Source organism: Balearica regulorum, chromosome 11, assembly GCF_011004875.1.
Source record: "Balearica regulorum gibbericeps isolate bBalReg1 chromosome 11, bBalReg1.pri, whole genome shotgun sequence".
In the NCBI taxonomy this organism is placed as follows: Eukaryota; Metazoa; Chordata; class Aves; order Gruiformes; family Gruidae; genus Balearica; species Balearica regulorum.
In genome coordinates, this window is record NC_046194.1 from 24,086,788 (window position 1) to 24,106,496 (window position 19,709).

At 56.9% G+C, this 19,709-nt stretch overlaps 2 protein-coding genes across 6 annotated transcripts in view; one reads left to right on the forward strand and one right to left on the reverse strand.

The window, feature by feature from the left end:
- The window catches only part of MID2 (midline 2), a 98,668-nt gene extending 93,710 nt beyond the window's left edge, over positions 1 to 4,958 (reverse strand). For all 5 annotated transcript variants that reach the window (XM_075763827.1, XM_075763825.1, XM_075763826.1 and 2 more), the window contains exon 1: positions 4,857 to 4,958. The gene's annotated coding sequence lies outside the window, so the exon portion shown is untranslated. The remainder of the gene's footprint in view (positions 1 to 4,856) is intronic.
- Positions 1 to 19,709, forward strand: part of TSC22D3 (TSC22 domain family member 3) — a 430,696-nt gene that overhangs the window by 337,684 nt on the left and 73,303 nt on the right. The window lies entirely within an intron of this gene.

Consider the following 19,709-nt stretch of genomic DNA (forward strand, 5'->3'; position numbering starts at 1 on the left):
TTAAGAGCAAAAAAATCCAGCATCATTTTTAACTCCGCACTGGTGATAGCAAGCGTCCCCGTTCATCCACAGGGCACGCTGGCTGAAGATTGCATTTGAACCAGATCCCATCCGCACCCTTTCCTTCCTGGAAATCCCACAGGAAATGCCCGAAAGGAAACAGAACCAGCTGCCAGCACCCAGCCAGGGAAGGGCAGGCGTCCGCCTATCAGGCCAGGTTGCTTGCAGCAGGCTACCAAGCACGCTCCTCCACTTGGACGCATCCCAGCCAGCACAGTTTTAAATAATAAACACTGTTTTCATTGGGAACCACTCTCCGAATCCTGCAAGTCATTTCCACTTCAATTTAAAGACTCCCCTGGTTCGGTGCAGCCCAAAACATGCCTGGACCATCCCTGGCCAAGGCAGGGAGCAGCCTTGGAGCCGCGGAGCACGCCAGGTTTTTCCCATGTGCGGGGGCGATGGGGGGAGGCGATGGCAGCTGAGACGGTGCAGCATCCCATCCCTGGTCCTGGGCTCCTGCAGCAGCCACTGGTGTGACACCAGGGGACGTTTGGGACTGCCCACATCCCCTACGAGCACCCCCGTGCAAAAGAAGGGGACATCACGGAGAGAGGGAAGGGGAGACAGGGACACAAGAGGGACGACAGCTTGAGCCTGGCTGCGAGGAGGATTCCAAAGGCGAGAGAGGAACAGAGGAAAGGGGTGGCAGAGAGATGTCCCCTGCCCTTCCGGCGCCCAGAGGCGCGTCAGGTTTGTTTGCTTGGGGAGGAAGCCAAGCCCAGCCGGTGACGTGGGGACAAGCGAGCTGTGTGAAGGCAGAAAGAGGTCCAACCTCACAGGCAGGCACGCCTGGCTTCCCCCACCAGGTCCGGGGGCACCCCAGCCCCACGGGGCAGGCTGTTACCCAGCACAGAGCAAAGGGGTGCAGCCCAGCCAGGCTGTGCGGGGCAAAAAGCTTCACCCCAGCGGGCAGGGGGGCACGCCAAAGCTTTCCGCCACCAAGCCCTGTCCCCGCACCGGGTGGCCCTGAGGGGCAGCACCCCGCTCCTCTCCCCGCTGTGCTGGTAGGCATTGCTGGGGGGGGTGGGCTGCCTTCCCGTCCCCACCAGCGGGTCGGGACCCCCGGCCGAGCAAGGGCAAGCGGGTGCCCGTCCTCGCCGCTGCCCCCCGGGCACAGGAGCGCTTGGCCCCAGGGCCGGTCCCTGCCCGCCGCGGGCAGAGGGGGGTGGCAGCCCGCAGGCAGGGACGGAGGAGCGGGGGCACCGGCGGGGCCGGGCGCTGCCAGCGAGCACAATGAGCCGTTTCCTGAGCGCGGCCGGCCCGTCCGGAGGCACAAAAGGAGCCATTCTGCTGCCGGCCGCGCTCCCAGCCTGCTCGGGGCCGAGAGGGGGCGAGGGGGGGGCCGGCAGATGCCGAAGGCACCGAGCGCTGCCCGTCGCACCGCCCCCGCCCCGCAGAGCCGGGCTGCAGCGCGGCCCCCCCCGCCCCGGCCGAGCTCCAGGGAGGAGGCAAAGCCGCGGGGCTCAGCGCCGTCCCCGCTCCGCACCCGGCAGGCGAGGGGCAGGTCCCGGGCCGGCGGCGAGCAGAGCGGAGGCGATGTCCGGCAGCGGGGGAGGACGAGGAGGGCGGCCCGGAGCCCCCCCGCGCTCAGCACAAGGCGGCTTTCAGCGGCTCACAGACGCCCCGTTCTCCCCGCCGGTGACCCCCTGCCCCGGCATTTTCGGGCCCCCGGGCTCTGTCCCGGCAAGCAATCCCGCTGGAAGAGGCGGGCGGGGAGGGGGCGGGCAGCCACCGGCTTCCCCGCCGCGTCCTCTCGTTAACCAGAGCCGGGGGGGCCGCTCGTTTGCCGAAGATGACGGTAAAGCCAGGCGCTCATTAAGCCGCAACACGCACTCGTTTTCCAGGGGAAGAACATTAAAAACAAGCCAAAGAAGCAGCACAGGTTCAAGCCCTGGCAAGGAGACCAGACCCTGGCCCCAAACCTCCCAAGGCTGTCTGTCCCTCCCTCCCTCCCTCCCTCCCGAGGGGGATGCTCGGGGATCCTCTGCAGCCACAGACCCCCCAGAAACGCTCGGCTAGCCCCGAAGAGGGGAGCGCCAGCCTGAGGGAGATTTCAAGCGAGCAAAGGTGGGTACGTTATCGGAAGCAGTAACTCCCTCCAGAGGTGCAAATAATCAAACTGCTTATTAGCTTCGTTTAAAGAACCGGCTGTGCAGCCTGCAGAGAAAGTCCTGGCTCCAGCGTCTCCGAAGGGACAGCCGACAGCCGCGGCCTCTCCAGCAACCAGCCTCCCAGAAGTCAGGAGCTGACCTGAGAGATGACAGGCTCACCCCCCGCTCTCTCGACTTCAGACAGTCCAGCAGCCCCAGCCGCTGACCGCACAGAAACCCTCTCGGAGCCACGGTCCAGGGGCTGGGGATGAAAACCCCACGCGCAGGTTTGGAAACCTGTCTCCCCATCCCCTAGAGGAGACGATCAAGAAACAAGACAATCCTGATTTTGAAAACAAGTCATTTATCAATTTCAGGGATGATCCCACCCTGCGTACAAACACGTATATATATATGCAACGACATACAAACGGTTAGCACATCACCCCCCGCGCTGTGCCTGTGCCAACGAGGCCACTGGAGCGCAGCCCACCTGCAAGCACACACGCTTCAAGGGAGGGAATTTATCACCCACTGCAGCTTAATTTCTTTTTCTAAAGCGAGGTTTACAAAACAGGCAGCGCAGCTCTCGGGACCCTGGCTGTACACACGCACTACTTTCACCCGATGCCGCAAAAGGCTCCGCAGGGCACAGACCTGCCTCTAATCGCTTGCGAGGCGGCCGGCACACCCAGGGCTCTGTAGCAACACCACCACCTGCCTGAATCCGTGCAACTGCTTCTGTCGCTGACATTCATTCTTCCTCCTCGTATTTCTATCCCACTCATCCGTCTTTTCCCAGGAGCATCCTCAAGGAATACCCCCTGGGTGCGAGAGCATTCCAACACCAGTGCCCGGGGCAGGGAGACCACCGCAGTCAGCCTCCCTGTCTCGACCCCCCCCACCCCCATCTCATAGTTAGTTTTATTACCCCTTCATTAGGGGCAAGAGCCAAACGAGGAATTTCGAGCGTGCTCCTAGCAGGCGAAACGTGGCAGCGACAACACCAGCGCAGAGCCCACGGCACCTGCAGAAGCCGGAGGGCTCTGCCCGCAGCCTGCCCCCAGCTCTCCACGGGCAGCTCTGCCACGGCCCCCCTCCAGCACGAACCGAGTGCCGCTGTGCACCGCCACCTCGCCGGAGCAGCGGGAGATAAGGAAGGGAGGGCATCGCTGATCTTACAAGGGTCAATTTGCAGCTCAAGCCCCCACTCGACCCCGTGCACGCAAGGTGACGGGTTGGCGGTGCTGCCCGGCTTTGCCAGATGCTGCCCGGCAGGGACCCGGCCGCTGAGCCGATGCCGCCCAGGAGCCAGCAATGCCCCAGCGCGACGCCCGGCGCTCCAGCAGGCACCGGCTGCCTTCAGTCTGGCTGCAGCAGCTCCTCGAGCAGAGCCGGTCTCCTTGAAGCTGCCTTCCAACAACAAAGGCTCAGTCGAGGTTTCGAGGCTCGCTCGGGAGTGCGAGGAGGCCTGGGCGAAAGCCAGGCAGGGCAGGCAGAGCCGGAGCCATTAGCACCCCGGCGTGTCAAGACTTGAGGAAATTATGGAACAACAAGAGCCATTTGCCCTCTCCAGAAACTCCACAACCCGTTCAGCAGAACGGCCCTTTGCCGACCGAGCTACGTTACAACCATCTTTAGCTGTGCACATTAGAGCAATAAAATATGCGGTTGATATGTTTTTGGAGGCAAGACACATAAATAAAGCGTGAGGACGAGAAAATTCAGCTCTCGCGTGTCACTCAGGCGCGTTTTCTAACAGCTCAACAGATTCTCAACGCGAGCAAAACATGCTCCGCTTCAAGACGAGCAATAATATCTGTAAGAACGCAGGCAATAAAATGCCAGAGCGATATCCCGAGAAATACTGCCCAGCCTCCGGGTGCAACGGAGGGGTTTGCATCAGTAGATAGATGACACATGCCCATTTCTTCCCTCTTTCTCTGCAAGAAGCCTGCACGATTCCTGAAGACGCTGACCTCGGGAGAACCCGTTACCTTTTACCTTCCATTTAACGAAACTTTATCACGACTAAAGCCGTGCCACACTGCTAGGAAGGAAAACGGGAGCAGCCGGAAGGCAGCCGCTCCGCACCGAGCTCCCTGCCAACAGCAGTGGGAGCCTGGAACCCAGAAATGCAGGGATTTAAAATGTAGTCGCTGGGCTCAGAGGCAAAAAGGATGCGACAGGCTCTACCTGGGGAGGGGGCGAGGGGGGACACCGGGTCATTAAACCGGCTGGCAGGGAGAGTTGGTACGGCACCAAACGGCAAGTTAGTCCCCTCGCCCACCGGGTAATAAATCCCTGCTGCCCAGCAGGACACTTCCCAGCAACCTGAAACGGCCGGGAAGGACGCGGGGTGCCTCGCTGCCCCCCGCGGGAACGGGGGGGGGGGGTCGGAGCGGCCTCCCCGTCCCCCCCCCCGAGCGGCGGAGGACACCGGGGCAGGTTCGCGAACGCACTTTGCAGCCAGGAGACGAACGCGGAGGGGGGGGGTTGGGGGGGTTGGGGGGTGGCGGGGAGCTACCACCGTCTCCCGGGAAGGACAGGAGCCCCCCCCCACCCACCCCCTCGCCCTTCCCCGCCACTTGCTGCAAACCCTCGGGAAGGGCCGCGCCGGAGGCCCCACGCTCCACCGCCGGTCTCGGTACCCCCCTCTCCCGGTACCCGACCCTCACCCCCCCCCTAAGAGCTGCTACCTACCAGCGGGCTGCGGCAGCCTCTCCGCCGCTGCCCGGTCATCTTGCAGGCGCGGCGGCAGCGCGGGGGAGACGACAGCGGCGGCGGCGGCGGCGGCGGGAGGCGGCGGGGCGGGGGGGGCGGTGCCGCGCCGGTTCCCGCCCCCCCCCCGCCCGACCGACCGCCCTCCCCGCCGCAGGTGAGCCCCCCCCGCCCCGGGGATGCCGGTGCTGCCCCGGCCGCGGCGGGACCTATGGGTCCCGCCGCGGCCGGGGCAGCACCGGCATCCCCGAAGGATGCCGCCGCGGGGCTGGACCATCTCATCCCATCCCATCCCATCCCATCCCATCCCGTCCCCACGCAACCCACCCACCGCATCCTGGTCTCAAACATGATGCGTTCTTGTGTTTTGGAGGCCCAATATACGTTCTTATGTTTACGTTGAGGCTCGGTTTACTTGGCGGGGAGTCTTTCGAGGTGTTTGTTTTACCGTACGGCTGGAAAAAATAGGTGGGGTGAGGGGTTTGGGGTTGGATTTTGGTTTTTTTGGGTTTGTTTTTTTTTTACACTTTCTAGTTCAGCAAAGTGGAGGGATGTCCTGGTGTTCTCCATACGGTAAAAAGGCTGTTGGGTGAGGCCACATTGTTATGCGTAAAGCGCACATATACATATATATGTATCCACGGCAGTAACATCAAAGAGAAGCAGGGGAGGGGGGAACCCAGAGGTGTAATTTATTCCTCGGTAACATGGATACGGGCTGTACAGGTTATTTATATTTGAAGACTGCCCGGAGTGTTAAATGAGCCGTCTCTTTAAAATAAACATGAGGAAAAATACATCCAGGCTCCTGGTGCTCCTTAAGGTGAGATAGGAAGAGATTTTTGCAGATGCCGGAGGAGGGTTTTTGGTGTGCAGAGACCTGCAGCCGTTTCGTTTTCTGCCCTTAACGCGCTGCGATACCGTCCTCACTGCACACACACGCGCACACAGACGTGCTGTATTTCTACAGTCAGACGCTGAGCACATGGTAGCTGTCACGCTGTGACTTTCCAGCAGAACAAGACAGCTGTACTCTGCCGAGCAGTGGAGGTCAACACCACAACCACAGCCAGCCTTGTTCTCACCTAGTTCACCGCACGGAGGAATTATAAATCCTTTTCCCTAGGAGCATCTGACAGCGGGATAGTTAATATGCGCCACTTATTCTGCATTAAATCCTATCTCCGCTTTTCTGGCAGCAAAAACACAGCCTGCACGGCTGTGGCCAAGTCACGTAACTCATAGCCGTCCTGGGACCGGTCCTCGTTGTTTGCATCTGTGCAGACCGAGTGAGAAGAGAACAACCAGCCAGAGCAGAGCCTGGCAGGGCCCGATCCTCCTTCGGTGAGACAAGCAGGAAATTAAAGCCACTTTTCCGAGTTCAGTGCTGCTAGCAGGCCGCAGCAGGTAGCCAGGGTCGGATTTGGGCTGCTCAGTGCACCCCGCGCTGGTGGCTGGGGTGAAGCAGCGATGGTAACAGCACAGATGTGCAGCCCCGAGCCAAGGCACATCTGGCTGCAGGAGAAATGAGGCCACTAACAACTAGCAGATGGCTGGAGATCACAGCAAAGCGCCGTTACCGAGGACTCCGTGAGTAAGAGCCGGGCTGCGCCGGGCTCTGCGCAGTGACCGGGGCTGCCGGGGAGCAGGTCCTGCAGGAGGCTGGCAGCTCGGCTCGGGCCCGAGCTCAGAGATGCTCAGGCTTCCTCCCTCAGCACACCAGGGAGAAATAAAGCCCAGACAGCAGGCATCGTGCAGCGGTGGCCAGCCAAGTAGCATGACGATATCTCACATCAGCTCCCAGCTCCGGTGACAGCCTCACCATGGAGGGTGAGCGAGCTGGCGGGGCTGGGGAGCACGGATGGGGCTGGAGTAGCTGCTGGGGTGACGCGATGGAGATCAGCCTCCGTGCCTTCCCCTGCCCTCCAGGAATCGGCTGCTGCTGGTGCTCTCGCTCGCAAGCCGAGGAGCAGTGGCGGGTGTGCGCAGCTGTGGCTCCAGCTGTAGAGCAGACCCAATGCTGGGGTCCAGGTGGGCCGGGACCCACCAAACCACAGCTCAGTGACAGAAGTTTTTTTTTTTTTTTTCCCTCAAGTCCCCCAAACAGTCTTCCTAAGAGATCAGCAGCAGATGACAGCCCTGCTCGCAGCTTGATGAGCGCTGAGATTAGCTGGGCCTCTGCATTAAAAGCTGGAGGTGTCAGAGGTGACCTTGGGCAAACATTTACAATTACAGTGGTGTTGTGTATGTGCATGTGTTCAAAACACAGAAGGGATCAGGTTCAAATGGCACTTTAATTGAGCAAGCAGGGCAGCAGGAGGGTAGAGCTCTTTATGCTAATGTGCTAACCACTCCAGAGTGAGTCACATTCATCAGGGGTGGGGAGATCATCTCCATCTGCCCACGAAGTCATTTTGGAGTGGCAAGTGCTCAACAGCCCTTCCAGGAGGACTTGTGCATTTTGAACAGGGGCTGCCTTGATTTTTGTAACACGCGGCTGCGAGCATGTTGCTGGGACTCGGGGAATCGTGATTACCCTGTCCGAGGCCGGTATGCGTTAGCATCCGCATTTCACAAACGGGGAATGGAGACACTCGAGTTGTGCTGCGTGCCTGGGATGCCTATTGAATAAACAACACAAGGTTATAAAGCAGGATTCCCCCTCAAAAACTTGTTCTTACAGTAGAAAATCCTTTTAACTTCTGAATCCCTCTTCCTGCTTCTTCAGAAGAGCAGGCGGGCAGCTGTAGAGATGAGCAGGGATAGATGAATTCCCCGAGAAGAATCTCTTCTCGTTTTCTTTTCATGTTTTGATGACTTCATTCTTCTAGCTTTCATTAGCACCTCCTTCATCTCCAGTTCTTCCCCAAAGGCATTCAGTTCTTCCTCCTTGCTGCCGCACAGGGAGCGGCGGCTCCGGGTTCGTGGATGGGAAGTGGATGCTTTGCACCACCTCATGTTGAGGCCTGGAATTTCAGAGCCTGATCCAAACTCCAGCTCTCTCCCACGATGAGTAAGCCAGAGGCCTCGCCTGCCCCAAAACAAGCTCTTCTGGCTTAGCATCCGCTTGCCCAATGCTTCTTCGCATCTCGCAAGGAATCAGTCGCGGGGTCGCGCTCTTCGTTAAGGCTTCGTTGTTCAACGCCCCCCTGCAGAAGCACCAGCAGCAGGGCTGAGCCACCCCCGCAGGGTTGCAGGGCTGATGGCCAAAGAGGAAGAACTGTTCTCACAAGTGCACGGCGCGTCTCTCCTCTGCGCACACCCCAGCTCTCAAGGCTTTCTCAGTCCAGCCCAGCTCTTTACAGAGGGTCAAAGGGCAGGATTTTGTACCACCTTGTTTGTGAGCGATCCCATCCTTCTGCCTCCCCTGGGACCCTGGAAGGGAAATTCTCACCTGGGTAAGGAGTCAGGGTTTGATAGGCAAGGATTACCTAGACTGGGTTCAAGCCATCTTCTGAACATCTCCGTATTTCAGCGGCCTGTTTGCATTGCCCTTACGCCAGAGTTCAGCCATCCCAGTTAGTTGCAGGTAAAGCGGTTTTGCTCAAGGCAAGCACAACCATTAGCAAATCCAACCCTCGCCAGCGAGGAAGCCTCTCTAGGGAGAGCCCTTCTCTCTCCCCTCCCGAGGAAGAGGAGGCCTCCAGGAGGAAGGTGAGGCACTGCAGTGGAGAGCCCCGACCATCCCCACAGCAAGAGAACAGGAGCAGTCCCCAACTTTGCTTCTGTACTTCTGGGGAGCAGCAGTGGGATGGAACAAGGCGCTGAGATAAGACACTCATTACCCGGGAGCTAGCACAGGAGAGGCAAGACATGAAACTGGGAGCTGGAGGGAAGAAGGAAACTCCCACAACACCACCTGCAAGAGCTGCTCCTTGTTCTTGAAGCTCCTGGGCAGGTGGGTGTCTCCAAACCCTCCCCTTGCCATGATGAACCCCAGTCCGTCCCCATTCCCAGACTGGGCCGGGCGGGTGCATTGCACAACGCACCCCAGCCGGGTCTCCCCTGCCTTGCCGGGGTCACTGCACAGAGCCAAAACACCTCCAAAATAAAGCATGAGTTCTCTGCTTGGCTGTATTTCTTGTTTCACCAAGCCCTCCCTAACCCAAAGAGTCCTGCTGTACAATAACTGCTTCCCCCACAGTGACTCCGAGATGAAACTACTCCTCAGTTCACTAAATAGGTTCAGCTTCACAGACTTTCCACTAAAGCAAGTTTGCAGGAGAGCAGAGGAGAAAAAGCAGCACCAGTGCCCACTATTTTCCCTTCCAGCTTACGGACACCACGGTGCCCAGGAGCTCCCAGCCTGACCATCAAACCCAACCACCCCCTCTGGCTCTGCTGGGGGGTGGGCAAAGAGAGGTAACAGCCACAGCCAGGGCTGGAAGAGCCCCTGCTGCCGCAGCCGGAGGCACGGGTGCTGTGCATCCGCAGGATGCATGTGCTGATTATCCACATGGGGCACAGAATGGCTTCACATGACAATTTGATTTTCCCTCTTCACGCTGGTTTTTAAGCCTAGGAAGTGGCACAGGAAAAACACTAAGGAGCCCTCAAACTATGAGGTTAGGCACCCAAAAGGGCAGTCTCTGCTCGGCCCCTTCTGCCTGTGCATCGCAACCACCTTTCATTAGCTTTTCTAACTCTGCAGGGCTCCCTCATCGCTCGTTGCAGAGGATGGATGCTGCCGAGGGAGGGGGCCAGGTGGGTCAGTGAATGGGGCCGTGCTCTGCAGGGACCTCTCTTGCTTTTTGGTGAAATGAAAAAATGCCTGGTGGCTGCACGGGGGAAAACCCAGCGTGATAGAGTACAGACAGTTCAGTGCCACGCTGGAGAGCTGGGGGTTTATCAGTGCAACCACCGCAGAGCTCCTGCTCGGAAGCGGCTGCCCCTATATTGCTCATTCTCTGAGTCCCCATGTCGGTACGAAGCCTGGTGAGCACAGCGTGACCAGGGCCATCAGCAGGTCTATGCACAGAGTCCTGTCCTGCCAGGCGCTTTGGGGGTAGGAAAAGGTCAGGCAGAGGGAACACATGCTGTCTCTGCTTTTCCCTCGTATCTCTGGGCCACGGGTCCCAGCTTTCAGATATTCATTTGTTAAGCTTGTGGAGCACATGGGTAAGTTATAAGCTCCAGGGGAAGCACACAGGAAGATATCCATAATTTTGCATTCAGCACAGCTTTGCACCGGAGCTCAAGAAAAACCCGGCCAGAGCCGCATTTTGGAGAGCGAAGATAGAATTATTGCATGAAAACCCTGACGAAAGGGTACAGGGTCCTGAGGAAAAAACCTGCCAAGAATCCCGTAGTTAAAGAGTACCTCGCCATTTGTATGCACGAGGGGAATTCATGTGAGGTGGAAAGCTCCACTTCCCGGTATGTACGAGCTGGTCTCACAGCCCTGAGAAGGTGCTTTTAAAGACGGTGGTAACACAACCCCCGATCTAACATTGGCACCAAGGAAGCAGGTAGAGTGAGCTGGAGGTGAGTACGGCCCTCTCGCTGACATACAAACCGGCCGTAAGGACTCATAGCTGGGGGCAGAAGCTGTTCACTCACTCCATCAGCATCCTACAAAGGTACAACAGTGCCCACCAGCTGCAGTGGCAATGGAGGGCCAGTAACTAGCTACAACAGGAGATGAGTGGTCCTCAGCCCAGCAAACAGATGAGTCTCACTCAACCTTGAGCAAGGTTCTCCAGCAAGCTGGGACGGGGCTAGAGCCTCCCGGGTCACAGCCGCTTTAACTTATTAACCACCCCCCTCCAACCAGTCCTTAGTAAACCTCTTCCAGTGCACAAAGAGAGAGAAAGTCTCCCACCCACTTTGGACCTTGCTGAACCATCCCACGTGCAATGCTAGCATTGGCAGCCTGAGCTGAATCTGTACCAGGCACCCGGATAGGAAAGGTGCCCCAACCCACCCAGCCTTGCACCCAGGGAGACTGTTTTGATTCCCAAACCAATCAATTCAGTAAGAAGTAAACCAAGAGGAAAGTATAAGAGTTACTCCCGAGGTCAAACACTGCAGAACACAACACTACACTTAGTAAAGGGCTGTACCGTAAGGAGCAGGTCACTACTCCTGAAACATTTCCCCATGACCTTGTTTTCAGGCTGTTGGAGCTGCTTTACAGAGCACAGAAGGGGAATGTTGTCTCTCAAGGCACAGGGATTTCTAAGGATTTCTAGTGAGGCTTCTCTTTCCTCTGACACACATCCAAAGCCGCATGAAGAAGCCCCCTCAGCCACACGCAAGCCCCGACGCAGGCACAAAGGGAAAGCAAGGTTACGCTCCGCACTGCGCTCCCCAGCTCTGCGCCGGGCACAGCTCAGGCTCCATCACGGGGCTCCTGTAGCACGTGATGCTGCCTTCCAGGATGCTTCAGCCTTGCCAAAGAGAAACTGGCTTGTAGCAGCCAGAACAGCCTCCCACCTCCAGCCAGCCCCAGACCTACCTGACCCCACCACGCTGCCGGGAACATTCCCACGCTTCCCACTTCGCTGGTCACACACGCTGGGAGCAACCCTTTAAAGGTAACTTGCATCTCTCTCTTACTTGTTGATATGTGAGGCTAAAAGAAACACATACCCACTGCTAGCCTTTTCAACCTAGCATTAGGCTAACTTAGGAACTAAACAAAGGTGCATTTAGTAAGACTTAGGTCAGGCTTGTAACCAGAATGAAAGCAATAGACTCACACACTCAAAACTTAAATTTTTCTCAACATCCATCATCTGCCCTCCAAGGACCTTGACCAACTCCCACCCTTCCAAAAAGCAAAGTGCCTCCCCAGCTTGTTTCTCATCCCCTGGCCTAGGCTCCAACACGGGTTTAAATCCTCCTGGAGGGTCCGCCTGGGTCTGTCTGGAGCACTCAGCAAGTGATTTCTGCTCCTCGTTCACACCTAATCAGCTCTAAGGTGAGCAGAGGAAATGAATGCTAAGCTTGAGGGAATTTAAGGAGACACCAATCAATCACAGCAGATCTCCTCTTGGAGTTCAGAGTAACACCTTTAGGCAGGAGCAAGCAACTATTAGGCAGGGAGTTGGAGCATCTGGGGCTGAGGATCCTCGTTGCAGCTGCCCATATCTGCGTGTGCAGGGCTGTCCAGAGCCTGCTGCCCACCAGCAGAAAATAAAGCACTTTCCTAAACAGCTCTGTCTGTTACTGAGGTAGAGGAGGGAGCAAAAGGCACGCTGAGGTCGTTTACTAAGTTAGGATGTGAAATTAGGGGCTGTTGCAAAAGGCAACGTGGACTCAGACATCAGTGCGGGGCATTGCCGCGGGCTGGCCCCTTCCCAAGAGGTTGTACGAGGCAGGCAGGGCCCCTGCCGGGGTGCAGGCGTGGGGATGAGCGGAGTCTGGCGGGTGAAGCTCAGATGTTTATCTGGGGGAGCGGGAAGGCGCTGTGAAGAGGCAGGCCTCCCCGGGAGGCAGCGAGTCCGAGGAAAAGACACAGCGTGCATCTCATGTGGCCGAAACCTGGACACAGACTTGAAATGGGAGGTTGGTCCTTCTCCAGCAGGGAGAGAGGCCAGCAGCTTTTAAAGAGCCCAGAGACAGCGAAACTGGCACTCCGATCCCACCGCAGCAAGCTAGTCAGATGAGATTTGGGCAGACACACGGCAGAAAATAACAAAATGCAAATCAGAGCGAGAAAAGCTCATCTCAAAAATAATGTGATATGCTGCTATTCAGCAAGAGGCAAATGGAAGAGGCAGTGATGCTGAAAGAAATAGAAGCGCAATAGCAGAGTCTGCAGTCTAAGGTGGCAAGGAAAATGATGGATGCAGCTGGGACTGTGCTCACCCCACAGCGGGTGAGAGCCTGGAGAGGGGATGGTCCCTCCGCTGATGGCTGTGGGGTGGCTGTGCCTGCACAAAACTGTAACAGGGAGAAAAATGAGGCTGGAAAGAAGTGAAGGAAGAGCAAAGCAAGAGCACAGGAGAAGCAGGTGTTGCTCCAGAGGGAATGTTTAACCAGAGAGTTAATATATGCAGTTTCACTAAATGGTGCTGGAGGACCTGTCTGCAAACTCTTGCAGTCCCAGAATGATTTGGTACTGGTGGAGTAGTGGAACCATCCCGCGATGAACTCCTCCCCCCTCGCTCAGCATCTTTGTGTGCTCCCCTTGCACTTGGGACCGGGTCACGACAGGAAAATGAAAACCTGACCCGAGCCGACAGAGCCTGGCAGGAGGAGACCCTCCCTCCCAGTGACAATTGCTGCCACCTTATTACAGGGTGTCACCCCCCTCCGTGTCCCCGTCCCAGGTGTGAGTGCAGCCTTCCAGGGCTCCGGGCTCTTCCCCAGCGAGCTGCGAGACCCCCCGCGTTAGGACAGGAACGCCCTGTCTGACAGGCACCCTTACCCAGCAGGTCCAACTGGGAGCACCGCTCCTCCCTTTGCGCTGCGTGGCGAATGGAGCAGCTATGTGCTGACTTCTGCAATTAATGCTCAATCTTAATGGGAAATTAAAGTCTGGAGGAGGGCTGTGAAGCTCTGCACGGGTATACACATTTATTGACTCGCTAATCCCCCTCCTTCAACAGATGTTGTAGCAAGCACCGATGCCAGCGCGACAGTGCGCAGTCATCCACCGCTCTGCCCTGCGTGGAATGGGTGGGTTTAAAAGCTCGTTTTTAAATAGCAAGTTTGGGTTAATTGAATGCAAGAGTTTTGGAGGAGCTGAGGAAGGCACTAGTCACTGGTGGCTTGCTTTTGTTCCATACCTGTTCTCATAGCATTTACCTCGTAGCTAGATAGCTTTGATAATTCACGCCTTATTACTGAGTTTTGGCTTTTCACCCAGTTGCCAGACGCAATGCACCTCCCATAGCCACAGTTTCTCCATTGGCTTTTGTGGTTGGGCTGCTAGGACCAGAGGTGGGGGTTTTGGAGGAGGAGGGGTGGTATAGCAGGAGGAGCAGCGAGCATGGAGGACGCCTATGCTGCGGAAATCCCTCCTGGGTCCCTCTGACGCTGTAAGACTGTGTGCATCCTCCTCTGGATCGTGTGCCATAAGAACTGCTCATCCCACAAACATTTTAGGAAGCCGCTTTAGCACACACTTTTGCACAGACCTCGGAGGACACATGAATACCACAGGCGAGTTTGGTACCGGCGGGCTGAACCTGCGCTCTCGCGTCATGCCAGGCTGAAAGGGCTACTGGCACCCTGGGCACCGGGAGAGGAACTGGGGGCGGCACCGGGACCTTGCTCTGGCGCTGGTGTTCTGGTGGCGGACCTTCTGCTGCTGCCCGGCCTCCAAAGAGGGGCTGGTAAAGGAGAGGAGCACCCTGGACAAGAGCTGAAACTACGCAGAGAGGGTTAACAGCAGTCATGAGATCCAAAATCTCAGCCGCTCGCTGAAGCAATGGTTATGGGTGACTTCAGTCCAGCCCACGGAAACCTGTGTGGGGAGCTGCCACGGGATGGGAAAAGATTCTTTCATCTAATACAGGTCTAACAGGAGACAAGAGCTGGAAGTTTCACCCAGAAATTCAGATGAGAAATACGACGCACGCCACTCATTATGAGGGTGATTAGCTATTCAAACAATTTACTGAGAGATGTGGTGGAATCTCCATCATTGGAGATTTGAAAGCCAGATCGGTCTCCTGTCCCAGTTAAATGGGACCCAAAGCAGAGCTGGTGTGTGCGATGGAGCGCCCCGGTCATCCCAGCCGTCCTCAGACCCTGCGAAGGGTTATGGTCCATTCAGCTGACATGGCAAAACAAAAATATTTTTAACTTGGAAGGAGATAAAAGGTAAAAACTTCACATCTAAGAGCTCTGAAGTATTAATATTGAGGTGGTTTATCTCCTTGTTTTCCTGAGAGGCTCCTGCTAGACTAAACCAATGTGCAGCTCTCCAAAGATCTTAGTCTCCAGCCAGTGACAAATTCCTGCAGAGCAGGGGACTGTCTCACACATTTATTTTTTTTCAAAGCTCCGGTTCCTGGAGCCATGGGAGTATTTTCATACCTCGCCTTCTGCTTACTAAGTCAGGCAAGTTGCTAGCCTTCCCAGCAGCTCACAAATGAACGCAAAGAGAACATGGGTGTAAGTTTTTAAAGAGAAAAATGACCCGAATCCAGGCAGCACTGTGAGTGTCGGCAGGCAGAGGCAGCACCGCTGCGGTGCTCTTGGTGGCCGCAGCTCTTCTGGGTGGCAGAGCGAGGCCGGCGCTGGCAGCCTTCAGCTCTTCCAGCCACGGTCCAGTGTGGCATCGCCGAGCGTGCACGATGGGGAGGACGGACGGACGGTGCCGGTGACGCTGCCCGCAGAGTCCTGCCTGCCCGGACCTGAGCGCTGCTACCGCAGGACGATGGAGGGAGGAGGATGCTGGCGCCGATTTGGTGAAACCGTTTCCGTAGGCGCGCTCTCATGCCGGTCATATCCTGCGGTTTGCGGAGGTGCTTTGCTGCTCACAAGACCTGCTGCTTGAAAAGTTGGTCTCACTCTAGTGCAGCTTATTATTGTAATTGCACCTCACAGGGAGAAGGGAAATGTGCTCCTTAACAGGCACATCCATTTTAATGGATTCTGCTTCGCTGCTGAGAATAAACAATCACAAATCATGGTCTACAAGGACCTTTAGAGAACCCTTCTGGTCCAGATACTTTTTTTCACTTTGTCAATGAAAGAGCACTTCTAAATACCATCAGCCAGCCAAGAGTTACCATTTGGGGAGCACATGGCTTAATGAAGTAAGGGAAAAAACCCAAAATCTTCATTTTCATTTTTATTTTTATTTTCTTACTGGGAAGGATGCTCCCTAACTGCACTGCATAACAGCTTCCCACAGCAGGCAGCTGCCGTGGAAGTACCTGGATGCAGCCCTTGCAGATGATGCAGTAGCTTGGGTAGGTTTTTTTCAGCTTTACATCCACCCGCAAAGGTTTACACAGAAAAATTTCCACTAACTGAGGAGGAAGGGAGAGCTTGCTCACGGTGCAGGATGCTGTTTCCCCAGGCAGCATCCTGCTGTAGGGAGTCAGTGCTGGGTGGGCCTGGCAGCGGGCAGAGCCCAGCACCTTCCCAGGGCGTTCTGCAGGGAGGGAGGAGGTTGGGACCTGCCTGGGTCCTCAGGGTGCTGCTTGGTGGGCTGCAGCAGGCAAGGGAGCTCTGGGGCTGCCTGTAGCCTTTGCAGAGCACTGCCACATGCTCCCGGGTCCTGCCTGTCCTGATGGGAGCAGCAGCGCAATCCAGAGGGGTCCTGAGGGGCTGAGTGCATGCTGAGCCTAAGCACAGACTCGGGCTGGGAGACGGAAGGACAGAGCGGCACCGAGATGAAAGGAGCCGGAGCTGAGCTGAGGAGCAGATGTGCTTCATCCGCGGCTTTCATCCCCAGCCGTGAGCGCAGAGGCGTGGGACCGTGGCGGGGGCAGAGCAGAGGGGTCACTTCTGGAGGAGCCGTGGCCGAGCAGGGCCCCCAGCCCCGTGCTGAGGACAGCAGGGATGGGGTAAAGGAACCCTCAGGCCTCTTCCTTCTGCAAGGTGCGCATATGTCGCGGTGCGCAGAGAAGGACTGGCTGAAGTCATCCTCCACCACCTCCCTCCAGGTCCCTGGTGGGATTCGCATCACCAGCAACCCCGCTCTGCAGGCAGCGGTGCTGCAGCGGGGACGCGCGGGCGCACACGGAGAAGCGCTCCGCAGCCCCGGTTACTCCCTGCCCCGCGATCAGCCCCTGTTCGGTTCCTACCCTGTGCTCCTGCTGTCTCAGGGTGGCATCGGGCGATGCCAAGCCCTTTCTTGGGACAGAGGCAGCTCTCCTGGCCCTGCCCCGAGGAGGAGCGGGGAAGGTGGGCTGGAGGGCGGAGGTGCGCCGCAGCGGCACGGCTCACTGCCAGCCCCTTACCGCGTAATTGGGCAGCTGCGCGCGCCGAGCCTGCTCCAACTGGATCGCATCGCTGCCGCCTGAATCACCCGCGTGCGAGACCATCCAAGGCCAGCCCGTCCGCGGGCTTTATCTTCGCAGGGTCTTGCTCTCCCCGCGTTCGGAGCAGAAGCTCTCTCCCCTCACGCATTAAAGGCAAAAGGCATGGCGATGGCACTCTCGGCCACACCAGAAGGGTTAGCACTAGTGTTTCCACGTCTCAGGCAATCACCGACACGAGCGGCACCACTGTAAGGACGTCTAAAGTGGGGCCCAAGCACCATTGCCCCAGCAAGTCAGCCCCAAAGATGTCTCTGTCCGAAGCCTAAACGATGCCCAGTCAATCTGGGAATCTAAAGAGGAGCAGAAACATAGCCCGGATTTTTTTTTTTTTTTTATATCTTCCTACAATGGAAAGCAAAGTTTCCTCTGGGCATCTGCTGTCAGCGTTCACACCCGGGATGCAGCGGCTGGCACTGCTCTGCAGGAACCAGGAACTGAGACTTTCTGGAGGCCTGATGGGGGGCAAAAAAAATCCACAGCATGGAAGTCAGCAATAACTTCACACTGCTGTCATGTCGTGATGAAAGGGCCAGAGCTCATCTTTCCCACTGACTCATTCCCCTGGCTGCAGACAGCTTTTGAGTTCTTCCAAATTTAGCTAGATTCATGGTGGTTTTTTAAAAATCATTCATCAAATAACTTCTGCAGATAATTATGAGTTTGTTGCTCATTTATTAGCACTAGGCTGTAATTACTCAGTATCCAGATGATTTGCTGCATGGATCATGTGGTGTTGAGTAGGTCAGATGAGTACAAGGCTCACAATTAGGATTTTAAAGTGTGTTTTCCCGCGAAAGCCTGCAATGCATCCTTAAACTCTGCCGTGTTGTCAACAGTGCGTTACTGGGAAAGCAGAGGCAGACAAGGTGAATTTGGGCATAAATGTGGATAAGCCTTTATAGACACCTTTGCTCACGTTTTGCCCAGCGCCAGCTATAGCAATGCAGGTGCAAGGACTTTGTTCTGTGCTTTCCATGGCTGCGCCGCCACGGAGTCCCTGTGCATCAATGTGACAACTCTCCTTTCTCCAGCTGGTGCCTTTTCCAGGGCATTTTGCTTTTCAGTGGCCAGATCCAGCGTGTAAATGACAGTGTGAAAGCACTTGGCGAAAGCTTTTCTCCTGTGAAGCGGCAGCTGACCCTGTGCAACACCACCTTCAGCCTGTTTCTGTTTCCCATCTCTGCGACCAGCCCTGTGGCTCCTGGCCCCGAGGCTGCAGAGATGCTGGCAGTGTTTGTGCCATCAGGGCGTGCAGGCGATGCTCCCCATTTTTAGGGGGAGAGGGATGGCACAATGCTGGTACTGTCCAGGACACAGGGAGCAGATCCTTTGGAAACAGTTGCAAGAGGAACGGTTCTCCTTTACGGCTCCGTTTGGACACCGGGATTGCCACGAGGAGCACATTTTGCTGCGGTGACACCACGCAGCAGGGGCGTAGCGGGAGCAGGCTCTCCAGCTCACACGGGGAAAACTGAGGCCCCAAGAACTAACAGGGCTTTTAGGAGATCACACGCATACAGCAATTCAACCTCAGCCTCCCCGCTCCCTGGCCGGTGCCCGCGGCAGGACCCCTGCTGCCACTTCGTGTCCCCTGGGCGCTGGCTCGCTGACGGTCGGTACCGGTGGAGGCAGCCCTGGGCAGGACATTGCATGTTGGAGCCGCATGGGACCCCCCTCCTTACCGTGGAGGTGAGCAGTGCCATCCGCTCTGCACGCCAGGGAGGAAGCGAAATCCCCAAAGGAGACCCAGCACGTGCAGGAACTGGGAGCGATGCTGCAAGACCAGCTGCAGGCAACGGGAACCCGCGTGCTCAACAGCTCAGAGCAATCAGCTTAGCCACTCGAAAGCGGAGACCAGAAGAGAAGACCCACTTCCCACAGCTCCTGGATGAAGTTGGATAAGCGTGATCACTCTTGTGATCACATCGTCTCTGTGTGTCACTAACACACTGACTCTGTGTGCGGGAGAAGGTGCCTATTTTATTGGGTACTTTTCAAAAACACAGTGAAGAAGAACTGATGGCAAGAGCTTATTGTAATTACCTGCGCCCAGAAATAGGTGGGAAGGTGGTATCCTTCCCCCATGGTGCCCGAGCAGGAAGCTACATGGGAGAGACTTGTCCTGGTTCTCTTCTGCTGGGAGACAGGGATGCTGGCTCCCTGGCCAGGTCGTCCTGCCTCCCAGCAGCCACAAAAGCCCTGTGCATCTCCCTGTGCAGGAGAGGAGCCTGTGCATCCAGAGCAGCACAGCTGGCCCAGCTCTGTCCCAGTACCGTCTGTGGGAGTTTTATTGCCAACTTAAAAGTGAGCAAAGCTAGACCGACAGCAAGGGCGCTGGAACACCCCACCCATGAGAGGCTTTGGGCTTCTCTAGGGTGAAATATGAGCCACAGTCATTAATAATCATCTGCTCTTTCCATGCCAATTATGTGCAGCCCTTGGGTTCCTGGCAGACAGCAGGCATCTCCCGCGGTGGAGCCCAGCCCAGGCAGCCATCGGCAGTGGGCACTTGCCGCCCGGCGTGCCGGCGCCTGCTGGAAGCACTCCCTGCAGCAGTGGGTGTCCCGGGGCGCTCCTCCATGACAGAGTGTGGAAGGGCTCACAGGGAGATCCTCTCCCTTAGGAGAGCCTTAGCCTTAGCCTTAGCCTTAGCCTTAGCCTTAGCCTTAGCCACGGGGCAGCTCCCGACCAGGGGCCACCTCTGTGCCCAGCGAGGCAGAGGGGGTCTGCGCCTTTCTGCAGGGAAGGACCATCAGCCATCCAGCGTGGGGTCCCTGGCTTCACAAGGGGACAGGGCAGACTTGGTGTGGCAAACAAACTTCAACCAGTCTTTTTTTTTTTTTTTAATACATCTGCCATTTTTTATTGAGCATCCCCATTTCCAAGT